The 24,141-nt window shown below is 43.0% G+C and overlaps 1 protein-coding gene and 1 pseudogene across 1 annotated transcript in view; one reads left to right on the top strand and one right to left on the bottom strand.

Moving 5' to 3' along the window:
* The window catches only part of Dgki (diacylglycerol kinase iota), a 421,628-nt gene that overhangs the window by 350,107 nt on the left and 47,380 nt on the right, over positions 1-24,141 (bottom strand). The gene's annotated exons all lie outside the window — the stretch shown is intronic.
* Positions 6,676-6,947, top strand: LOC127214278 (non-histone chromosomal protein HMG-17-like; annotated as a pseudogene).

The raw sequence follows: 24,141 nt of genomic DNA, 5'->3' as shown, positions 1-24,141 counted from the left end.
CACCCAGCACTCACAACCATGAGGAATTCCAGTTCTAGAGGGTCCAGTGCCTCTCTGGCCTCCTTGGGTTTTAGGCCCTCTTATAGTACACATACATATATGCAAGGTACACATACATATACATATACAAAACATCCATACATGTACAATAAAATAAATGACTCTAAAAAACACTTCTAAATAAAATCACAAACCCATAAAATTAAGTAACCCAAATTGCACTTCATAGACACAGAAATGAATACTCTCCTGAATGAGAGGAATTTCAACAATGTGTTGTTTTGTTTTAAGACAGATTCTCACTATGTATGCCAGGCCAGCTTTGGACTCTAAATCCTTTTGTCTGAGCCTCCAGATTGCAGGGACTGGACATGGGTACACCATGCCTAACGCAGCAGAACTATAATGATATACCTTCCTAACAATTTTTTTTTTGAGGCAGGATTTCTCTGTGTAGCTTTGGAGCCTATCCTGGAACTCGCTCTGTAGATCAGGCTGGCCTCGAACTCACAGAGATCCTCCTGCCTCTGCTCCCGAGTGCTGGGATTAAAGGCGTGCACACCACCGCCTGGCTCCTAACCATTTTTTAAATCAGCATGGTTATTCAGAATGGCAGGACTATGGTCATTGAGGGAAATGCCTTACCACTGAACAGTCTCAACAGATTGACTGGCATATGTCCAACAGACATGGCTGAGTCTGGAAGTCCCGTTGGAAAACCCAAAGGCCTCAGAGCCACAGACAGACACTTGAATTGAACTACTGCCAACTCAAATCGAGGGTCACTTTCTAGTAACCCTGGTGCTCTGTAATTGCCAAAGGGTGGGGAGCTCTAGGTGTGAACACAGGAATTGCAGCTGTGGACTTCTGGAAATAAACACCATTTGTATAGTGCCTTGCTTTGATCTATGCGTTAGGGACGCTCACGTGACTGTGCACTCATGTTAGGGAAGGAAGTTACAAAATAAAATGACTCGTTTCCTTGCCCATCCTCTTCAGTGTCCTGCCTTCTTCAGAAACTTTGCATGTTGGAAAAATTAAGAAAAGAGAACCTCATCTATTATTTTTCCACTGAATTAAATAGAGAACACAGTTGAGATATAATCTGGATGCTGTCAAAATGCAAGATGCCGTGCAACACCTAGCAAAATGCTCAGTGAGTTCCCCTAAACCAAGCCAAGCCTACTCAAAGGAAACCCCCCACACACACACACCAAAGCACTGCACAATGTTCATAGACAAAATCAGGCAAGCGGAATGGTTTCTAAGGATAAGTCCGAGCCCCAGACCTGTGCCCTCCTCTCTCCACCAAAGGCAACTACTCTTAACTGTGAAATTTTGCTTTGAAGGTTTCTTTCATCACATTTATTGCTAATGCAAAAAAAAAAATTAAAAAAGGAAAAGGATGCCAGTTCCAAATTATTCATGTCTCTTCACTTAAATAGGGCCAAAATATTTGGAAACACTGTCAGTGGTTATTCCAAGTAGTTGTATTCATACACGCAACAAACAGAGGCTTCTGTTTCCAGAGTCCTCCAACGGAGACATGGAGACAGGCTTTCCTTCCCCCACCTGGGATGAAGATGCAAAGAGGCAATGAGACCCTAGAATTAGTGGGGACACACACATCAAAAAGAGACAAAGGGGTGGAGAGAGGAGGGATGAGTCAGGGTCTCTGGTGGAAAAAGCTGCTTTGCTAAAGGAGAGGGTAGAATCCCAGAACAGATCTGTCTGTCTTCCCTCCGCCTGAGCAAGATGGAACCCATTTTTAGCCTCAAAATGGCACTGAGCAGTTTAGCACTCCTTGGTAAACTCTTCTTGTTTGAACCAGCAAAAATATTCTGTAAAATACTCCATAGGATTATACTTATAATAAGGTATTTCATAGTAACCAAAGTAAATGCATAAAATGATGAGTAACAGATGGTGGTAAGAAAATCCTTTCGAAGACTTGACAACTGGGGACATCCTCACATAGCTCAGGGTGAATAAATACAAGAGATCACTGTGATAATGTTAGTAAACACTTTGGAAAGAAAACTAATTCCTGCCTTTGGAGAGCCAGTCTCTGAGGGGATGCATTGACTGCTGGAAGATGTTGGACCCCTGAGATGTAGAGTTGAAAGGACACCCTGTGGTGAGGCCTCCACAGACTCAGAGAGCACCCACGAGATGCTGAGGAGCCGTTTCAATAGGCAGCTGTCAGGGAAAGAGACCTTGATGTGCTGGCTCCCACCTGTAACTCCAACACTCAGGAGGTTGTGGGTGTTGGAAGAACATCTCTACTTTGGCTACATAGTGACTTCAAGGGCAGCCTGGGATACCATGAGACATCCTACCTCAACTCCTTCCCATCCCCAAACAAAAAAGATCAGGTCAGAAAAATTCTATCGGCATACCCATATTTACATCAAGAAAATTGAATTCTGCTTAAATATAGCAGAGAAACCCAAGACCTAGAAAGAAAAGTAAATAAGCCCAAACTTTAAAAAGATGGACACAACACCTAATACTTTTCAAACATTCAGACATTTTTAAGCCTTTTACTAAATCTGAATTCCCCCTCATTGCAATACTACTTTAAGCATCCTTTTCACTTCATAGATAAGGAAACGAGGTTCACAAGAGACCCAAATGGTAAAGTGGCTGAGTCTAGTGGTTCCTGACTCTAAGGCCATGCCCTTTCTATCTCCACAGGGCAGATGCTTACAGAGAGGAGGTTTGTAAATCTAAGCCCGCCAGCATTGGCTATGACTACTAATGCTTACCAGTGCATCAGTGTGGGTGATACGGTCTGCGTTCTGTTACTTAAGCTTTTCTTTTCCTTTCTTCCTTTCTTTCCTTCTTTTTCTTTTTTTGTCTGTGAGACTAATACTGACAAGAATTTTAAAATATTGACAAGAATATTTAAAATAAATTCTAGTTAAAAGATCCTCAAAATTTGAATGAAACTTTATCAGTATTCTCCAAATGGGGAAAAAAAGGGGGGGAAACAAACAAACCTCTTCAGAGTGATGGGGTAAGAAGGCTCCTATGAGTATCCTGCCTGTGGAAATCTGGGCTCTGAACTGCTGTCTCCAACTGCCAGTCCTTGAAGGACTATGAGGGCCCCCAACCACTGAGTGATCCTGCAGAGTAACCAGGCCCACTGAGCAGATGCATTTTCAAGTGGGGAGGGGAGGAGAAGGGAAAGTTAACCCTATTTTTAAAAATACAGGACAGAGGAGATGGCTCAGCAGGTAAAAGCATCTGCCACCAGGCCTGAGGAGCTAAGCTTGATTCCCGGAGCCACACAGTAAAGGGAGAGAACTGGCTCCCAAAAGTCATCCTCTAACCTTCACATGTGTACCAGGGCAGGTGTATCCACACACACACATGCACACACAACACACACCACTCACACACACACACACATACACCACACACCACAGGCACACCACTCACACACACATATACACCACACACCACAGGCACACCACACATACACACACACATACACACACACACATACACCACACACCACAGGCACACCACACATACACACACACATACACACACACACACACACCACTCACACACACACACACATACACCACACACCACAGGCACACCACACATACACACACACATACACACACACATACACACACACACACACCACTCACACACACACATACACCACACACCACATGCACACCACACACACACACACACACACACACACACACACAAAATGTTACATTTTTCAGAACAAAAGCAGTGAAGTCCTTACAGCGTTCCCTAGAGACCACGGGGCAGGGGGCGGGGGATGTTACATCTGGAGTCTATAAAGGTTTCTATATTGACTCGAGAAGTTGTGGATAATCTGAGCACCATGAAATTACATTAGAGATGTTTTCACACCGGAAAGAGGAAATCACGTTAGCTGCTGTTTCCCTGACAGGTTTGTTCTTCAATAAGACTCTCACATGGGTCAGTCGAGGGGAGATTCTCTCAGAAAGTTAGGCTTCCACGGGATTCCCATGGGCCACATCTCCGGTGCTGAAGTTCTCCCTCTGTAAATAAAACTAGGAGGTTGCTTTCTTTGTGCATTGCTGAAGCTGTGCATGTTCCCTGCCCATGTTCATGTGTGGGGAACACACATATTACTCCCTCCTCCCTTCAGAAAGACAGAGTCAGAGACAGACAGACAGACAGACAGACAGGAACTCAAACCTTCGCCCAGTCCAGGGATGTTTTCCTCTCCAGCAGTCCCACATGTCTGACTTGCCAGCAGGAGCAGGGGCTTTCAGGTCCCTTTACCAAGTGGCACCTCTTCCAAGACCATCTTGCTGGCGGGCAGGCATGGCTGCCGGGTGGGACCACAGCTCCAGCTTGCCTCAACCCCTCCGCTGAGTGATCTCCTTCCCTCCCCAGGCCCCAGTGCTGTGGACCCGTACGAAATGGAGGTGGGCCATCACAACCGAACGGGAAGCAAGAGTCATGGTTTCTGTGACATCATGGGACCATTATTATTGGTAGCTGTTTCTTCAGAAACTAGGGAGCCCATCCACCATGAGCATCTCTGAACTAGCCTCAAGTGTTCCATTCAGCGGGTTTCCCAGGCAGGTCTCCTGGAGCTGCTTCTGTGTAGCACACAGCTGGCTCAAGACTCACAAGCAGTTCTCTGACTCACTCTGTGTTTTGTCCCCCCCCCCACCCCCTACTTTTAATGCTAGTGCGTGTCCAAAGAGCATTATCTCATCTCACACAAAGACAGGGAGCGGTTTCAGGATGAAGCTGAGCAGTCTTGATCATGGCTTCTCAGGGAAAGGTGCTACAAGCTCATGAGGACAGTAAGGGAACCGTGCTCACGGAGTTCTTTCTACGCCAAGCCGACACTCCTCACCCTGGGCAAGCAAGCGCTGGCCCCTCTCTGACTCACCAGCCTTTCCTCAATGCCCACCCAGACCACTCAAGTGATACCTCTTGCTTGCCTACACGCTGTCCTTGACCAGAAAGGTGGGGTATATTATATCCATGGTACCATATTTCTAAGCTAATTGTAGAATTCGCGTGCGTGCATTCCCGTTTGCCTTGGAGTTTCTATCTCTAGGAGCTATTAAAGCACACATCAGTGCAGGTAACACAGGATGTGTGTACATACTTGTAGCTGAATAAAGTCCTGATCATCCTGAACATTGTGAACTGGCAGTTTCTCCCCTAAAACCCACCCCGTAGCAATATCCACTGAGCTTCGGGGAGAGTAAGAGGATATGCGGCCACATATAGGGATAAGCAGTTAAGAGGGCTGACTCGCTCTTCCAGGGGACCTGAGTTTTGTTTCCCGCACTCACATGGCAGCTCACAACCATCTATGACTCCAGTTCCAGAAAATCTGACTACTCATCTGATTTCTGCGGACTCCAACACAAACATGGTGCACATAAATAATACACACACACACACACACACACACACACACACACACACACCATTAAATAAACACTGTGTAACCAACAAAAATGTGTTTTATTTCGTGTCTGTTGCATGTGTATACACACACACACACGTGTACAGGTATCCCCAGAGGTCTGAAGACGATGTCAGATACCCCAGGAAGAAGAGGCAGTTGTGAACCACCCAGTGTAGATGCTGAGAACTGAACCTGGGTCCTCCAGGAGAGCAGCAAACGCCGTGAGGCACTGAATGTGGATTAAACCACCTCTCTAGCCCCCAAAACATACCCTCAACGGAAGAAGCAAAGAACAGCACACCACAGAGCCCGGTGCTTGTTAATGGGATGTGTGAATCACCAGTGCAGATTGATCTGTTTTGCTGTCTTAAATCATGGTTGATATGGAACTATCAATTAGCTAGAGACAGCCACATCGTCAAACAAAGGACCATACCAGCTACGAATTCAGAATTCATTAGACGGATGTGGCAGGCAGCTACCTTTAACTTGCTCTCCTCCATACCCCCCCCCCAGGCAGTTAAACTAATTTCGGTTTATTCAGGTAATAAAAGAACGTGTTTTTAAGTGCCCAGTCTTCCTTTTACGTCCCACCCACCCTTAGTTATAAGCTCTTAGCTACTCCTCCAATACCATGTCTGCCTTCCTGCTGACATACTCTCCACCACAGAGACTATGGATTCCACTGCCCTCTGGAACCATGCTCTCCAAATTAAACGCTTTCTTTTATAAGTTGCCTTGGTCATGGTGTCTTATCACAGCAACAGACAAGTAACTAAGGTAGACAGTCAGAGACCCTACACATAAGAAGAGGCGATTCACAAGTTATGGGGTGTAATAATAAACTACACCGAGGAGGGGAAATAACAAAGTGTGAATAACCCCACAGATGAGTTTTCCTCCAATAAGCTATTCCTTTGAACTGACTTCTGGAGAATTGTAGGGTTAGCCAGGCTGCAAGCAAGAGGGAGGTACAAGAACTTCTGTCAGGTCCCAACACAGAGCAAGGAAGGGAGATTTGCAGGGAAGAGTGTGTCCCAAGAACACAAAAGGATTGCAACCAGAGACACAGAGGAGAGAAATATGTGTTCTTAGGATATGAATCCAGGCTGGCATGCTTGTATAACTAAGCCCTCTTCACAGCTCCAAATATGTCTTTAAAAGCTGTTTAAAGGACCACTGCACCCCTGAGTTCAGCGCCAATGTCCCCCGCTACCACCATGCCCAAAAGGAAAGCTGAAGGGGATACTAAAGGAGATAAAGCCAAGGGGAAGGATGGGCCACAGAGAAGACGCACAAGGCTGTCTGCTAAACCTGCTCCTCCAAAGCCAGAGCCCGGGCTAAAAAGGCCCCTGCAAAGAGGGGAGAGAAGGTACCCACGGAGAAGAAGGAGAAAGCGGATGCTGGCAAGGATGTGAACAGCCCTGCAGAAAACGGAGACACCAAAACAGACCAGGCACAGAAAGCTGTAGGTGCTGGAAATGCCAAGTGAGGTGTGTGCATTTTTGATGACTGTGCATTTCCGGTGAATGTACACTCAGAAAAACCATTTTTTTTATCAAGTTTTATAAAAAATGCAGGATTTCATTTTATTTATTTATTTATTTTTAAGCTATGTTGTCAGCACACAGAAAGAACACTTCATTGTTTCTAGAGGGGAGGAACATGTGTCACTAAATCAAACTGTCTCCTAAGCTGGATTGATGGTGGTTGATGGAAAACATCTCTCCCTGACAATCTAGAAAGACACCTCTTGGCTCAGGAGAGACGTCCTGATGTTGACAAATGTGGCCGCCATGGCACAAAATGCCCTGTGTGGGGAAACTCTAAATTCATTTTTACATGCTCTTCCCCCTTGTACCATCAACATAGATTTAACTCCCTTAAAACCAGGGGCCTGTTGGAACCTGACCCCCTAACATGTGGTTTTGCCAGTGGATTGGACAATCTGGACTTTGCAGAGACATCACCGAGTGTCCACAAAAGAGCATGGTCCCTTTTATAAAAGACTGTGGATCTTCAGTTTGATAATTCTGCCATTTTCATTTCGTTTCCTGAAAGTCAGGGTCGGCTTGTGAAAAGTTGTTAAACAGTATTGTGAATGTGAAATGTCAACCCTCACTCTAAGCTCTTCCCCTCTCCAAAGCCCTGAATGAAGAGTTCATCAGATTTTATAGTGGCTTTCTGATATTGGTAGCCCATACAAGGAGGGAGTTTGAAAGTTCTTGTAAACTGTTAATGATTGTCTGCCATGTAGTGCCTGAAATAGCATGATTATTTATGGAAAGAATCTTTAATAAAGCTGGATGCTGTTTGGCTTGGGGGAAAAAGTGTTTATAGGCATTGGAAAGTGCCCGTAGCCAGTTAAAAACCAGAGCAAAGGCTACTATCAAAAGGGACATTACACGGGAAAAAAATTGGTAAGTTTGCAGATTCTTGCCTGGGGACACTATTAACTGGGGCTGTGGACACCCCAGTTTCCTGGGTTTAATGAGGGGACAGATGAATTCAGAAATGGCAGAAATATAGACAGAAGGAATAAATGTTAGCAAAATTCCAGAAAGAGAATGAGCTCTTAAGTCTTTATTGAATCTTTTCTTTCAGATCTTTGGAAATCAGAAACTTACATGTGTAAACTTGGAGTTAATATGATGTCAGCAGAATCCCAAGTACAGCTGTTAAATTGAGAGCTGATTCTCCCACGTGAACATGAAACAATACTAATCAAAGAGAAAGAGCTGTCAGTCTGGGGGGCGTGGGAAGGAGGAAAGGGAAAGGAAGAAGTAATGTCATTATAGTTTAATTAAAAATGTATTTAAAGTAATAAAGCAAGCTGACATGCTAGTTCTCTGTACTAAACGGAAATGGAAAGGATGAAGGAAACTTAAACCGTCTTGAGGAAAGAACGAAGATGGAGAGTATGTACCACAGTACTTTGAGACATCTTACATCCTGTGTGGAATTGGCATACACTCTGCAGTTGATGGGGTTTTAGCAGAGCTACCACGCCAATAAAGCAGGGAAGAACTTCCCAACAAATCATGTTGAGATCAGTAGACATACATTAAAATAAAGAATGTACCTCAATTTCTATTTTACAACATGAACAAAAACTTAATTCTAGGTGGATCATGGATTGATTACACAAGTTAAGCTATAAGACTTTTAGGGAGAGAAAAAACTCACTTTCTGGCTTAGAAATACATATTGATTTCTCAGATGGTATGCTAAAAGGCAATGTGATAAAAGTAAAACTTTTTTTTTTTTTTACTTACTAGAAAATAACATTAAGGAAATGGATGGGGATGATTCAGGTTGACAGAAAATATTCAGTGAACACCACCCCCCCCAAAAAAAATTATGTCTAGAATTTTTCTTAGTCCTGAAACTCACTACTAGTGAGTTTTAAACAATTAAAATGCCAAAAAATCAGGGCAAGAAAGATAGCTCAGTGGTCAAGAGCACTGGCTGCTCTTGCAGAGAACCCAGGTTCAATTCGCAGAAACCACATGGAAGCTCACAGGTCTCTGTAACTTCCATTCCAGGGCATCCAATGCCATCTTCTGGCCTCTATGGTCCCCAGACACACATTCAATATACAGATACACATGTAGGCAAAACACTCATACTAATACAATAAAATAATAATTTAAATTTTAAATTAAGAAACGGTAAGAAAAAATAGCGTGACCAATGAAAAGCAGCTTGACATACTAGGGAAATGAAAGCTAAAACCGCAGTGAAAGTATCAATCTTTGGAGACTTGTGACAGTTTAAACTGGCTAGTGAGGATGTGGCCAGCACAAGCCAGGCCTCTTGCACTTTGCTGGTAAAATGAAAGGCTTTAGCAATTTCTTCTCAAAGTAAAGATGCAGATCAGCCTTTTTAGTCCAAATCCCACCTCAGGATATTTACACTAGCGAAAACGTGCCTACAAAAGCTTCAAAAATGTTCAGGCCAGCTTCGTTCACAATAGGCAAACAGAACAACCAAAATCCCCCTCTATAGGAAAGTCTTGAGCAGCCTGGGTTTACTCATATAACAGAGCACTACCCAGTGGTAATAAGGAATGGACTACGAGTTGGAGAAGCAGTTTGAGTGAGTCTTACGCTATTACTTTAGGAGAAAGAAATTAGACACAAAAGAACTCCCATTGCCAAGGACGAGGGAGACAGCTCAGTTAGTGAGTGCTCGAAGGCAAGCATGAACACGGAGTTGATCCCTAGGACCAAAGTTTCTCAAAACACAAAAGCCAGATGTAGTGACACACACTTGTGGTTCCAGCTCCAGGAAGACAGAAAAAAGGCTGATCCCTGGGTCCCACTGGCCAGTCAGTTTAGTCTAACTAACAAGGACCAGGTCCCAATGAGAGACAATGCCTCAAAAGGTAAAGGTGATGGATTCTAAAAAAACATTACCTAGAGTTGACTTCTGACCTCCACATGCACAAGTATACACCTTTACACACACACAAACACAATCACTTACTGAAAATTCTAGAACACTCAAAACTAAGGTGAAACCCTGAAAACAGTGGCTGCCTCTAGCTGCGTGGAAACAAAGTGGAAAGATACCACCGCTAAGGAAAGAGAAATTTTCTGGGGAAAAGTTTTCTGTGTCTGAGGGACACGTGTCAGACCCATGTGTCAGAACTGTGTATCTCAGATTTTCACATGTCAGTGATCATGCTATGGTTTGAATGTCCACTTGGTTTTAGGCCCCTGCCAAGCTCAGTTGGGAGCTAAGGAGATGACTCAGGGGTTCCAGTGCTTGCTGCCTAAACATGAGGCCCAGAGTCTGGATCTCCAAAGGCTGCATTAATGCCCAGCAGGTGTGATGACCTTCCTGTAATTCTTCCAGCCTCAGAAGACTGAGGAAAGCCTTCCCCAGAGCAAGCTGGCTATTGACCAGCCACATGAGCAAGCTCTGGGTTTGACAGAGAGACCCTGCATCATTGAATAAGTTGGAAGAGCCATTCCCAAAATCAATCTTGGGCCTCCAAGTACCAACACACCCATGTACATGGTTGGAATTTAACTACCACTGTGAAAGCATGAAGTGTTCAAACCCCTGAGAGGTGAATAGGCCACAAGAGCTCCCTTCTTAGAGAAAGGATTGCCACGGGGGTAGAAGGTGAACCTTTCTGACATGTTATCCCAAAGGGAAAAGGACCATAGTTGATGTTGGTATCTTAGCCTTGAACGTCACATCCCTCAAAACTGTGGAGTGGAAACAACAGGAAATTCCTGTTGCTTATAAGTTATCCAGCCCAGGAGGTTTTGTTATAGCAGAACAAAATGGGATAAGATGGCATACAAGTCTTATTTAAAGCCTATAAAGTCATCAATATCAAAGGGTGTGGAGTGGGAAATAAGCTGAGCCATTATCTTGAATCTCAAGATTAGGTGATATTTTTACTAAATCTCATTTTGCTACCTTCTTGTTTGAAGTGTTCCAGGACATGCATGCTTTCTGTCTAATTAAAGTGCATTATTGCAAGCAAAAGATGGTGAGATCTGAACTAAGAAAGCAGCTGGGAGAGGGGTCACCTGTGATCTGTGACTGATAATGAAAGTGCTGAGAGAGGGGACACTTTGTCAGCCTCAAGCCACCCACGATAGACTGTTTCCATCCTACTGAGGTCCAGAATAGCCTTTTATACTTACCAAAAAAAAAAAAAAAAAAAAAGGAAAGAAAGAAAAAAGAGAACCACTAGTCTGAAAGGTGGTCATGGAAACCACCAAACTGCTAACAGGTTATGGCTTAAGAATACAAGAGGTGACGCCTGGCCTCTGATTTGAGCCACCAGAGAGAATTTCTAGGGACCGATCATTAAAACTAAAGAGAAATGATATCAAGATGAATAGATATTTGGAGTGGGAAATTGAGTCTAGAGAAGCCCTGCATGTTAAGCTTGTGGTATTTTAATAAAAGAATTCTGTCAGACTGTCAGATAAAAGTCTGCCCAGGAAGAAGTCTGGGCTATAGAGTCAGGCTGAGAGGCATTAGTGGAATAGGCAGAAATCACTCATTGTAAACTAAGTGTTTGTGACATGTAGAACTGCTCGTGCAGTGGTAGCCCAAGAAGGGAAACATGTCTCTGGTGAAGGTATACATGCAATCTCTATCAAGATGCCTATATCTACCCTTGCCATCCAGTGCAACGCATCCCTGGATGTCACCAATTCTGAACCCATGGAACAAAATTCCCCAAGTAGACAGAAGTGTTTTAAAGAAATTAAAGCAGAAGGATTGTGTTTGTATAATAATATATTTCTATGACTATCCCCCCCTCTGAAGCTTTAAGGAAGACCTGGTGTATTTTCAGAAAAGAACGAGACCATTTTTAAAATTTGACAAATATGCCAACTGACTATAGAACTCATAATTCCTTTATCCCACAATGGGTATAAGAGGATAAAGAATCTGATGTTTGGGGAAGGAGTTGTTTGAGGGAGTTAGAGACTTTGTGAGAGTTAATTATCCTCAAACCAGAGAGAGCAGTGGTTATCTCTTCACTTCAGATCAAGAGACAGAAGCTTGAAAGTGGTGAGAAAGGACTTCTGCACCCTTGGCAGTTCATGAAGCTTAGGAGACAAGCCAACTTGCATCTGATTTACCTAGTATGAGGAATGGTCACACTGACTGCTTTGAAGAAGGACCAGAGCTTGAAGAAATCAAGAATGCTTAATGCCCCCCATGTACAAGTAATAAGCCATATCCAAGAGGCAGTCATCACATGTTTGCCCTCAAAAGTGTCATCAGGAGCCACAGGATTGGGCAAACTGAAGGTGGGATAGCAATGTACTATCCTTGTCTCAGGGAACCATAGCTATGAAACCTTCAGCAGATCTGCAAAGTAGCCCAGGAAGTCAACTCAAATGTCTACTGGATCAGAGAGCTCCGACACCAGGTCACACATCATCAGTAAGAACTGGCCAGGTAAGAACGCTACAGTTTCACTTTTTTAAAAATTCTTCTTCCCCTGCCCAACTTCGGTCCGAAGGGGGTCTGCAACAGAGGCCAGCACATTAAGGGAACGGGTGAGATCCTCGTGTAGAAAGGGAGAAGTGGGACACTCTTCACCTCCAACGGCAGGATCATAGGAGCTCACAGCAAGGAGGGAAGAAGCCTAGAATCTAAATCCGCCTCAGGGCTTTCATTGTTGCAGAACACTGGGTATTTCCGTTGCTGAATTAATGTGATGTTTTCTAGGTGAATGGCCAGAGTTGCCAGGGCAGGGCATGCCTCACTGTGCAGGTTAAAGACAAGGAGTGAAGATCAAAGCTGTCTTGTGCTCTACATTCCACATGCCAAACTTGGTTATCTCAAGGATTATCTAATCATAGTTCTAAATCTAAGATCAGTCGAAAATAACTCTAATCCTTTTGATCACATCCGTACTTCAAAACCTAGTTCTTTAAAATTATGACGCTTACAGACTGAGGAGATGGCTCAGTGATTAAGAGTACTTGCCATTCAAGCATGAGGCCCTGAGTTCAAATTCTAGCACCTATGTAAAAATCTAGGCATGTCCTCACATGACTGTAACACTAGCATTGTGCGACAGAGCCAGGAAGACCTTGGAATCACACAGAGACCCTGTAGCAATGAATAATGTGTAGAGTGTCAACAAAAGAGACTCTTCTAGCTTCCACATGAATGTACATTATCTTTGTTTCTTTTCACTTCTATCCCAGGATCTTTTCAAGTAATTTTATAAAACATTCTAACCAAAATCAACTTGGGAAGTCAATATTGACTCCATCTTACATTTGCAGGTAACAGTCCATCATTGAGAGAATAAGGGCAGGAATTCAAGGCAGGGACTATAAAGCAATAATTTTTGCTGGCTCACTGTTAGGCTTACTAATTAGCTGTCTTATGCATCCCAGGATCACCTGCCTAAGAATGTTGCCATCCACAGTGGACCGGATTCTCCTGTATCAATTAACCAAGGTAAAGTCCCACAGACATGCTTATAGGCAATCCCTCAAATGAGGTTTCCCTCTTCCCAAGTTGTATCTAATGACAATAAAAATTAACCAGGACACACATATACACCAAACACATTTAAAATATTAATATTTTAATAAAGGTGACATTGCAAGCTAGGCACAAAGGGATGTGATGATGAGTAGTCCACTCAGGCTCTGGGCTTCCCCTCCTCTTAGATTATCAGTTTCCACCTACGCATTTTCTCCATTCTAGACCTGCATTTCTATCTTCTTACTATACAGCTCAGCCAAAGAGTTTGCCGTCTCCTCCAAATTTTCATATGCAACTCAAGGGACTCCCTTTTATCCCTTCGTTATGAATCTGTCTCATACACTATCAGCAGGAAGCTCTTTCACAACAAAAATGCTCAAACTTTTCTCTTGCCTAAACTTTCCAGTGACTCACAATCAAAACTCTAGTCTCCAAGACATGAAGGGCCCAGCCTGTATACCCAGATGTTCCATCACCCATACACACAGCTCTTTAGTCCTCTTGCAGGTAGCCAAGGACTCCCTTACCCCTTCATCTTTGTTCTTCTTGGCCCAGATTGCTTGGAAGGCGATATAGACCCTTGCCCACACCCACACCCCTAACTGTAAAATACCCATCTGTCTTCAAATCAGCCCAAATGTCACCTCTTTGCAAAATGTTTTTTCCCCCTGATTCACAGGCTGGAGGGCTAAGTGGCTTAATACCTCTGTGTCAGCATCCAAAACATTTTATTTTAACCATTTCTGCATCAGTACGAGCAGTCACCTGTGCTGCCCGAGAAAACGTTCTTCCATAAAAGCCCCTCTCTTATAAATTCCTTTCTTTCTGTATGATAGCATGAAGCTCTGCACACAGCATGTGCTCAACAAATTTTAAGTGAATTAAATGGAAGCCAATGAACGACTTAGAGCTATTTGAAGTTTAAAGGGAAAGCAAACATAAGGGTTCTACCTTGTCCATCTCTACTTAGAAAGCGGGTCTCAGTAAAAGTTTAGAAAATCAATCAACACCCCGAATGAAAGGATATATACAAAGTAGAGTTCCCTTCAGAGAGCATAAGGGACTACAAGTATTTAATGAAAGAATGGATGACACGTTTTCCCTGTTTTGTGTCTCAACCCAATACCCTATGCCACAGAGTCTAAAATAGATGAATGTAAGAGGTTGGAAGTGGGAGAGGCTTTCTTTAAAAACTAAAGTAAAAATAAAAAGGCTACCACCCACTCCCCGCGCTGCCTTCCCACCAGAATGACTACAGTCTCAGCATCCATAAAGGGACTGTTGCAGCTTTGAGAGTGTCGCCATAGAAACCAACTTCAGCCCATCCCCTAATATAAGATAAAATTTAGTAAAAGGCACAAATAACAGACTCACATTAGAAATATTATCAGACCTTTCCATATAAATAACTTGGGTAATTAAATGTTTCAAAACAGAATATTTAAAGAGCCGTGAAAAAAAAAAAAAACTCTACGAAGTTTATTTTTAAATGAAGGGCTTGAGGGAATATAAAACATCAGCTGCCACACTTGGCTGCTGCGTGGTCACAGTCTCCAAACGCGGCTGGATGAGCTCCACAGTCAGGACTGAGAGGCAGATGCCACATTCCTGGCAGGGACCTCTCTCCTTGCCCTCTGGAGTCTTTTCAGCATGCAAACAAGAAAACCCTCCCTTCTAGCTTCCCAAGCACAAAGGTCACCTAGAAGCTATTACCTTCTGTAGACCTCCTAGTAGGGTTGCCTGGGTGACACCACACTCTTTCTACATTCATGTGCCTGCTTCCTCTCAGAATCTTTTAGGTGACTACAGCAGGGGTCACAAACTTGTTCGGAACAAGGCCGGAGAACAAATATTCTAGTCCTCAGGGGCCTCCAGGCTTTGTTCTGCCCATATTCTGCAGCGCCGTTCAAAAGCAGTCACAGGAAGTACACACGTAAATAAGCACGGCCATGTTCCACTACACCTTTATTTACAAAGGCTGTCATCCAGATCCAGCCCACAGGACACAGTTTGCTAAGTTTTTACTCATGTGCATCTTGGAGACTTGCAGTTTCTGTGGACCACTGGAAACAGAACCACCATCAGCCCAGCGGCAAAGTTTGAACGCACTAAACAAAGCAGCCAGGTTGTTCTGAGACAGACAAGAGTTCAGAGCCTCCCCCACTGGTGTAAAAAGCCAACCACAACCACAGGTGCCTGTAAGCCCAGCCCCGAGGGGGCACCACTGGGGTTTGCTGATGATCCCGTGGGAAAACAGTAAGCTCTGGGTTCAGTAATGGACTCTATCTCATAAGAATAAAATGATAGACCAAGATGTCTGACTTCTTTCTCTGGCCTCTGTGCAGAGGCCACAAGCAAGGCACTTACACACACATGTAAATATATAATGTGTGTGCGCATGTACACACACACACACACACACACACACACGTGAGAATTTGAAGAATGAACAGGAAGTCATGTATCACAGAAGGTCAAGTATCTTATCATCCAAAACCAACTAGACTAGATGTCGTTCCGCCAAGCCCAGTGACACATCTCTACCCAACAAAGCAAATTATTATCTCTCTAAAGTCCCGAGGAGATTCAACACACTTGCAAACTTCAATGACTTTCTGAAGCTCCTTCCAGTTCTAGAATGAGACTTGGATGGAGAGTTGGTGAAATGTCGAAGGCGGGCTTCAGGGGATGGAAGACATGTGACACCCACATCCCCCAATTACACACTATCCCTGTTATCTGGCAAAATGAGCACTGTGGTGCCTGCAACTGTCTAGGACTGAGTTAGATAACCCACAGAAGGCATCTGCCATGAAATAAAGACTGACTCAGTAGTATCCGTTGTATTTCTTTCCTATGGCTCGGTTTTACCTGCTCTCTCAGGGAGGCCTCTCTTAGGGCAATGTTGCTACCATCCAAAGAAAATGCTGGGTTTGGGGGTTTTGTTGTTGCTTTGGTTTTGGTTTTCCTCCTTCTGGCAAGTGGCTGGAGAAGGAGCTATGAGTAATGCTTAAGAAAGGCATTAGTGAGAAAACAGCCTGCTACAAGCACTCAACCTCAGCAGGAACAAGCCTCCTCCCCCAGCCCGGTTCCCCATACCCCTGACTGCCACTTTCCTCAGCCCACATCCCATGGCCTGACCTAGCCCATGTCTTCCTCCGTGTGTCCTCCTCCATCTCCTGCAATCCGTCATGACATGAACTTGAAGGGCACTTACTGGTGGCTTCCCAGTCCCTCGAAAGTGACCTAAATTAGGTTGTTCTTTCTTAAGTGTGTCTGATTAATCTTGCTGGTGAGTCAGTGGTTCCGGTATAGAAAAGTGTCCCAGCCGTGGACAAACTCTTGGTAGCAAATCTCCTCCAGAGACTTGTCATTAACATGCACTAAAGAAAAGACTCAGAGGTAAAAAGGCAAGCAAGCCCATTTTAAATTAAATATCCAGTGCCTTCAGAAAGGCCAGTTGTGCTTCACATCTCCATAGACTTTTCCAAAGGAGACCAAGTAATATAAAATTGGTAAGACCCTTCAAGATGCCTTCAGTTTGAAACACAGTTGCAGCTGTTTACGGATCTGAAGACCAAGCAATGAGCGAATGAATGAAAGACTTCCAGCCATGAGAGCACAGGCCACCTGGCAGCTTTAATTCCACATGGCAGCTTGCTGTCCCGTGGTGACAGGTGTGGAGAAGGCGCCTGACTTTTTTTTATATCAGTGGCATGTTTATTCACATTGCTCACCCTTTTGAAATGAATTCTCTTTCTCCTTATTGTTGAATTCTGTGTTCCTTTTTATTATTATTATTTTTAAAGCTAGCATACAAAATAATGGGTTTCATTGGAGCTTTGTCATGCACATATCTCTTTCTAAGTTTCTGACCTCTACTTTAAAGAATATTTTATTTTGGTGATAGATAAATCAACAGAACTAAAAATACAAACCATTTAATTGCTCCCCCTTTTTCCAACCATGCTGTCTATAAATGTCTAGTTTGAAGCTCATGCACAAATGCCATTTGACTATTTTTCAGCCACATAAGATAAAGACATCCAGACACAGCTCGTTAAACTGGTTGTATCACACACCTTAGTGGTCATTCAAAGACGACCAACTATTTAAAAGAGATTAATTAAACACTGTAGAGAAGAGAGAGTATCTCATGGATAGCATTGCTCAGAGGTTGGAGCCATAGGCCTCAAATCCATTGGTTCAGCAAATAATACGGATACTTTACAGAGCACCTGCTGCAAGACACATAGGAACTGGCTCCCAGGGATCCTTTATTGAGATTAAAATCTCTCAGAAATGGGAGGAGAAGACATTTGAGAGTAGATGAGAGTTCAACAACTGCCTCCCTATAATTCTCCACTAAGAGATCATGTATTAACAGATATCAAAAGCAAAATACAATTCTATTTAGATTCAACATATTTGGTTCCAACACTGAGCTATAGTCCCATTCATCTGTTCACTACTAATTTACTAAGCATCTATGACAAAGAGAACCGGAGTTGGGTGTTGGTTGTGAAGAACAGAGAGGCTATTGGGTAAAACTGGGAGGTCCCTCTTTCCAGGAAACAAGAGCTATTCACTAACACTTATTGAGTGCTTGCCAGGTACCAGGCATTTTGCTAGGCAACTTACAAGAATTAGCTCATTTAGTTCTCACCGGTGCCTGAAGAGATTAGTAAATAGTGCTATTATTAGGTTCTCTTTTCTCCTCTCTTCTTTCTCTTTAGTAAAAAGCCAAAGTGCTTGATTAGATGCCTCTCTTTTATAACACCTGGGATTTCCAGTCACAACTGTCCTCCCTCAAGCTGCCTTCATCTCAAAACTATGAGCACAGGGGCCAGCAAAATGGCTCAGTGGCTTAAGGCACTTGCAATCCAAACTGATAGCTGGAATTAATCCCTAGGGTGCATGCCGTGGAAGGAGAGAATTGACTCCTGAAAGTTGTTCTCTAATCTCCTCATGTGTGCCATGGCACAGGGATCTATCTCCTCATGCATGCCATGGCACAGGCCCCCACTGCCAGACACACACAGATAAATAAATACAATTTTAAAAATTATAAAACAACTGCTTGTTGGTGCACCTAACCCCATTCTTCCCTTCCAGCATATCTGCTATATTGTAGTCATGTGCAAATACCATTGCATCGCCCCTGCCTTAAGGGTTTATAATACAAGAAAAGTCTAAATGTATAACTCACATCTGTCAATGTTCTTCACATTCTTTCCTCCATGACTTCTAATTCCTACCATATATTCTCTTTCAAATGAGACATGCATGATACATGGAAGAGACAAGAAACTTTCCAAAGGCTTTTTTTTTCTGGAGTTTGGACATGGTTGTTTAATCTCTTAGTCATTATCTAATAACAATCTCAAATAACCCCTCCCTAAGTCAGCATGACCCGTGAAGAGTATCTAACGAGTGTAAACACAAACTCCTCCAAACTCTTGAAGTCTCCGCCATCGGAGCACATTCTAGTAATTCCTATCTATTCCCATTAAGTCTTAAATAAACTCTCACCTTTAACTGAACTCATCCTCTCACTATTCCATTCACAACAAATTTATACAGCAACGCTGTTGCTGAAGATAGATGTCTAAGCAAGACATAGTCAATCCTCTCAAAACACCCGTCATTTAAAAACCTAGTGCTTGATCAACAACTCCCCCTGCAGTTAAGTAAGCCCATATTTTTCATCTGGCTGGTATACACATACCCCCTTCTCTTCCTTTCCTCAAAACACAAGTCAAATAATGCCCTGTCAGGCCACCGGGAACCACAAGTTTCCCTCTCTTCTGAAACTCCTGAAGCTGAATTCTTATCTTCATTAGAAAGAAGGACAATACTCTACAAAGATCAGTAGTCTCTGGAGTTTTAGGAAATCGGGTAATGTATTTCTGAAATGTAAGTAGATTTAAAAAAAAAATCAACATTAGGTTAAACAAACCTTCCTGAACAACCACAGAGAGGATAACATGCGAAAGGCATGTACCTATCAAACTTGACAGTGCATATAGGTTACTTGTCATAAAGTATATATTTCCATGTGCAGGTCTGCGGAGGAACCTGAAATTCTGTGTTTCCAACGTGGTCTTGGTAGTGCTGATGCTGCACTTCATGAGCCACACTTCAAGATCATACAGAGAGTATATCTTGAGTCTGCAGCCATGAGCTCAGAACCAACCGGCCAATCCTCAAGCCCCCCCCCACACACACACACACGCGCGCACACACACACACGCAGTTTCTTCTGTCCTACTCCTGGCTTCCCCGAGGCTCGAGGCTGACACATCCACTCAGCTTTGTTTCCACCAACGCACACTTCCTTCTTCACTGATCTCAAGGCTTAAAGTAAGGATCTAGGGGCAGTCCTTGCTTACCTGAGTGTTAGATACATTCCCCCAGAGGTGGGTGTCAATCTCTGCAGAGAAGAGACGGGAACCAGATGGTTCAACCAGAACACTTCAGCAACAAGTATTTTCACTTTTCTGATTCTGTACCCACTAAGCAACTTTCAGGTCTAAAGCTTCTAAACCAAAACCAGTGACAATTAATTGCTCATCCAAAAATCAACAGTGTCAGAACCCTGGAAGTTAAATAAAGGACCAGGATAGAAAAGAACCCACACTTTAGGGGAGAGTGGGGACTCCACCTCATTGAAGCCCGATATCTTAGTTTATTTCCCATTCACCATGGTGGAAGCGAGGAAGGGTTTACTCTGGCTCACAGTTCAAGGATACAGTCTGATACAGCGGAGAAATCAAAGCAAGAGGACCTTGAAGGTCTTGGTCACATCACTTTCACAATCAGGAAGCAGAGAGCGATGAATGCAGGTTGCTGCTCAGTTCCCTCCCTTTACTTAGGTTATCCAAGATTCCAGCCAGAATCCTGCTTCCTGCTCTGTCCCTGTTTCCTGGTGTACTGAGATGTGAGCAAAGACCTGACAAACCGTTGCCATCACAGACCACCCATCACTATGCTTTCCCTGCCACGAACCATGGCAGACTATCATCGCTTATACTATGAGACAAAATTAATCTCTCCTTCCTTGTTGCTTCTTCTTGAGTAACTTTCCTTGGGGAAACATGAAAAATAAAAAATAAAAACATTGATTTGCCCAGATAAAACACCAACGACCAATCAAAGAAAATATTCCACCCAAGTGGAGCTTAATAAGCCAGGGAGTTTATGGGGTGACTTGAAGGAGTACAGATAAGGTATTATAGAAGCAAGGGTGAGTCAAAGACATCTAGATCACCAAAAATCTCATCACAGCGTTGAGTATGAATGCTTCATCTGAGGATCGGCCTGCAAATCATCTAAACTGAGTCCTCAGCAACTGTTTCTATCTACATGAACATGGAGAAAAGCCTTTTAAGTCCTGTTAAATTTGCTGGCTTTCTGAGCCTTCTGTGTTTCCTTTACTTCTGAGTCTTATGAGCCTCCCTCCTCCCACAGGAGGGAAGTGTTTCAAATAAGAGCAAACAGTTGCACAACACTTCCTATGAGATATTTGGTCACAGCAAGAAAAGGTACTAACACTGATATTTATGTATTTATTATTTTACTTTAACAAATCCAGTTTTCAACAACAGGAATGGAACACATAATAAAAAAAGTATATTCTAAATACAAAGAGAAATAAACAATAGAAACTGCCTTTAAGAGAGCCAACATATTGATTTCATATAGTTTCAGACTACTTGCTCAAAAACCTAAAGGTATCTATCATAAAACTAAAGAAAATGCCTGTAAATGTCATGCATAAAAGTAGCTAATTTCAACAAACAGATTTTTATTAAAAGAGTCAAATAGAAATTATGAAGTTTGTTGATATTCAGATCCTACTGCTAAAGATATCATACACTTTGATCAGAAGACATGGGGAAATCAAGCTGGAACTGACCTGGGAAACTTCATCCCTGTTGGCTAGCTTTAAGTATCAGAGGTTCTATTCAGGCTTGAGGAGAAAAGGCATTGAGAGTCTTACCAGGATGCTAACACTGAAAGCTAGAATGTCCAGCCAGAAAAGATAGGCCCAGAGGTGCAATAGTGGTGGGAATGTTATGGTTGAAAGCAACAGGTTTGGTTCAAGGTCCACCCCAAGTTGGAAGCTCGTGCCTGATACTTTAAATCTGGCCAAGAACACATAGCCAGGAACCTCATAGGTCCTACAGGAGAATCAACTACTAATGGTTTTCAAAACAGGCACAGCATCAAACTGTAAAGATGCTTGTACCTTTACGTCCATACATCAGCACATCTCTCAGCCTTACTCAGAAGATTCTTGTATAACGGATGGCAGCTAAGTCAGAGGCTCACAGCTGATCAAATCATAGAAAATGCGTGTCTGTGGAGTACTCAGCCATAAACAGGCCGTCTATACCACGCTACCACCCTAAAAAGCTCAGGTAATGTATAGGAAAAAGGCCAGAAAGAGTGTAAGGAACCAAAGGTCAGAGAAAATGGGGAAGGGACAGTGTGTTCTGGACATGACAGGACCGTTGAACTCATGAATTCACAGCACAATGGCTGCACAAAGGTCTGCAAAAGGTCAAGCCAGTTAACATCCCTGAATGGTGAGGAGCTCCACAAAAGCTTCCACCCAGCTGAGGAGCTAACAGCCTGCTAGCTGCTACAGGAGGGAGTCAGTTTTCTATAGGGGTGTGGCCTCTAGTAGCTCAACCATCCCCCGCCCTCATGATTTAAAGAACATATTAAAGGACATTAAGTTTATAGAAGGATGGAGAGAGAGATACCTGGAAAGTATTAGAAATGGATAGAAATGGGTGAGTATGATCAAAATACATGTGCACACACACATGAGATTCTCCAAGAATAAATACAAATTATTATATTTAAAAAAACTTTAAAGACCATTAAAACTATCTCCATCTACTAAATCACCAGAGTTCAGATCCTCGGTACCCATGTAAACAGTCAGGAAATGTGACACACAGCTGTGGTCCTAGACATGGGCCAACAGACAGAAAAATTCCCGAGCCTTCCTGCCCACCTAGTCTAACTGAATCAGTGAACTCCAGCTTCATTCAGTGACCCTATCTGCAAAAGGGAGGTGCAGAGTGTTTGGGGGAGACATCCAATGTCAGCCCTGACTTCCATGAACACCCACACTCAAAAGCACTTACACATAATGCTGCACAAACACAGAGAGAGAAAAAGAGGGAAAAGAGACAGAGTCACAAATGGTGACAGTCAGGAAGGTGACAAGATGTCTTCTCTCATGGTGTCCTTACACACACACTCACACACAAACACTGACACTACACCACAGCTAACAGCATAGTTTTAACAGTGGGAAAAAATAAAAAAAGATGTTTTCTCTCATCACTTCTGTCCATCATCCATTATCCTACTGGTATACCCAGATAGGTAATATACAACAATTAAAAGGGAAGCCTGACACATGCTGCAACATGAATAAGCTTTGAAAACATGCTAAATGAAAGAATTCATTTATAAAAGGCCAGAACACAAAACCTGTAGCAACAAAAGTGGATTGATGTCTGCCAGGGGATATGGAGAACAGGAAATGGAAAGCAAATAGTGCTGGATACAGAGTTGACTAGGGAATGATTACTCCAAAAATACACAATACTGATGACTGCTGTGAGTATACTAAAATCTAACAAGGTGTACACTTTGCAAGGACACGTTTTATATCATGTGGACTGCATCTTAACAACGCTGCTATTAAAAAAAAAAAAAAAGTCCACCTGCTCATTTAAGACCATAATGAGCTCATTTGGTTTATCTTGAATCTATTCCTTGAAAAGCAATTGTTTGAGAATTGTTGTTCATTTAATTTGGGCCAGGCTTGTTAAGTAATTAGTCATCTACTTCCCATTTTAGTCTGTTTTATGTTGCTGTGATAAACACCATGATCAATAGAAACTTGGGGGAGGAAAAGGTGAATTTGGTGCATATGTTAGTCCATTGCCTGTGGAAGCAAAGGCAGGAACTCAAGATAAAAATCTGAAGATAGGACCTGAAACAGACCAGAGAGGAACACCAGAGAGGAAAGTACTCAGTTACTTTCTTGTATAGCCAGGGCCCACCTGCTTTAGGCTGAGCCCTCTACATCAATTAGCAACTAGAAAAAATCCTAGCAGACATTCCCATAGGTCAACCTGGTGGAGACAATGCCTCAACTAAGAAAGAGTCCCTGTTCCTAGGTTTGACATTTTCTAAAGAAAATTCATCCAATCCTGCTTCTGAACCTCCAAGAACTGAAGCCAGAACACACAGACACCTGATCCCAAACAGTAAGACAATGAGCCCTGCCTAACCAACAGTCAAAGAAATGTTTGAAGGAAAGAACAGCAGAAAGACAGTTTCCATCACGCACAGAGCTCAGGCATCCTGATCCATCCATGGTGTCTGGACGGATCAGTCTTTAGCTGTCAAGTTCACTGTGGTTGTGAACCAAGCGCTTCAATTTTTTCATTTCCCACTGTAAGAATTAAATCTCTGTAACAATGTAATATTTAATATTGGTTCAAATCACCCGCTTCAATTCTTCAGTATTTTTCAGGTCAGTGCTTCCAGGACCATTTATTTTTACTTTGTGTGTGTGTGTGTGAGAGAGAGAGAGAGAGAGAGAGAGAGAGAGAGAGAGGGAGAAGGAGAGAGAGAGATTTGAGACAGGGTCTCATATATCACAG

The sequence above is a fragment of the Phodopus roborovskii genome, unplaced genomic scaffold, assembly GCF_943737965.1.
Source record: "Phodopus roborovskii unplaced genomic scaffold, PHOROB, whole genome shotgun sequence".
Taxonomy (NCBI): Eukaryota; Metazoa; Chordata; class Mammalia; order Rodentia; family Cricetidae; genus Phodopus; species Phodopus roborovskii.
This window is presented reverse-complemented; position numbering and strand designations above follow the sequence as displayed.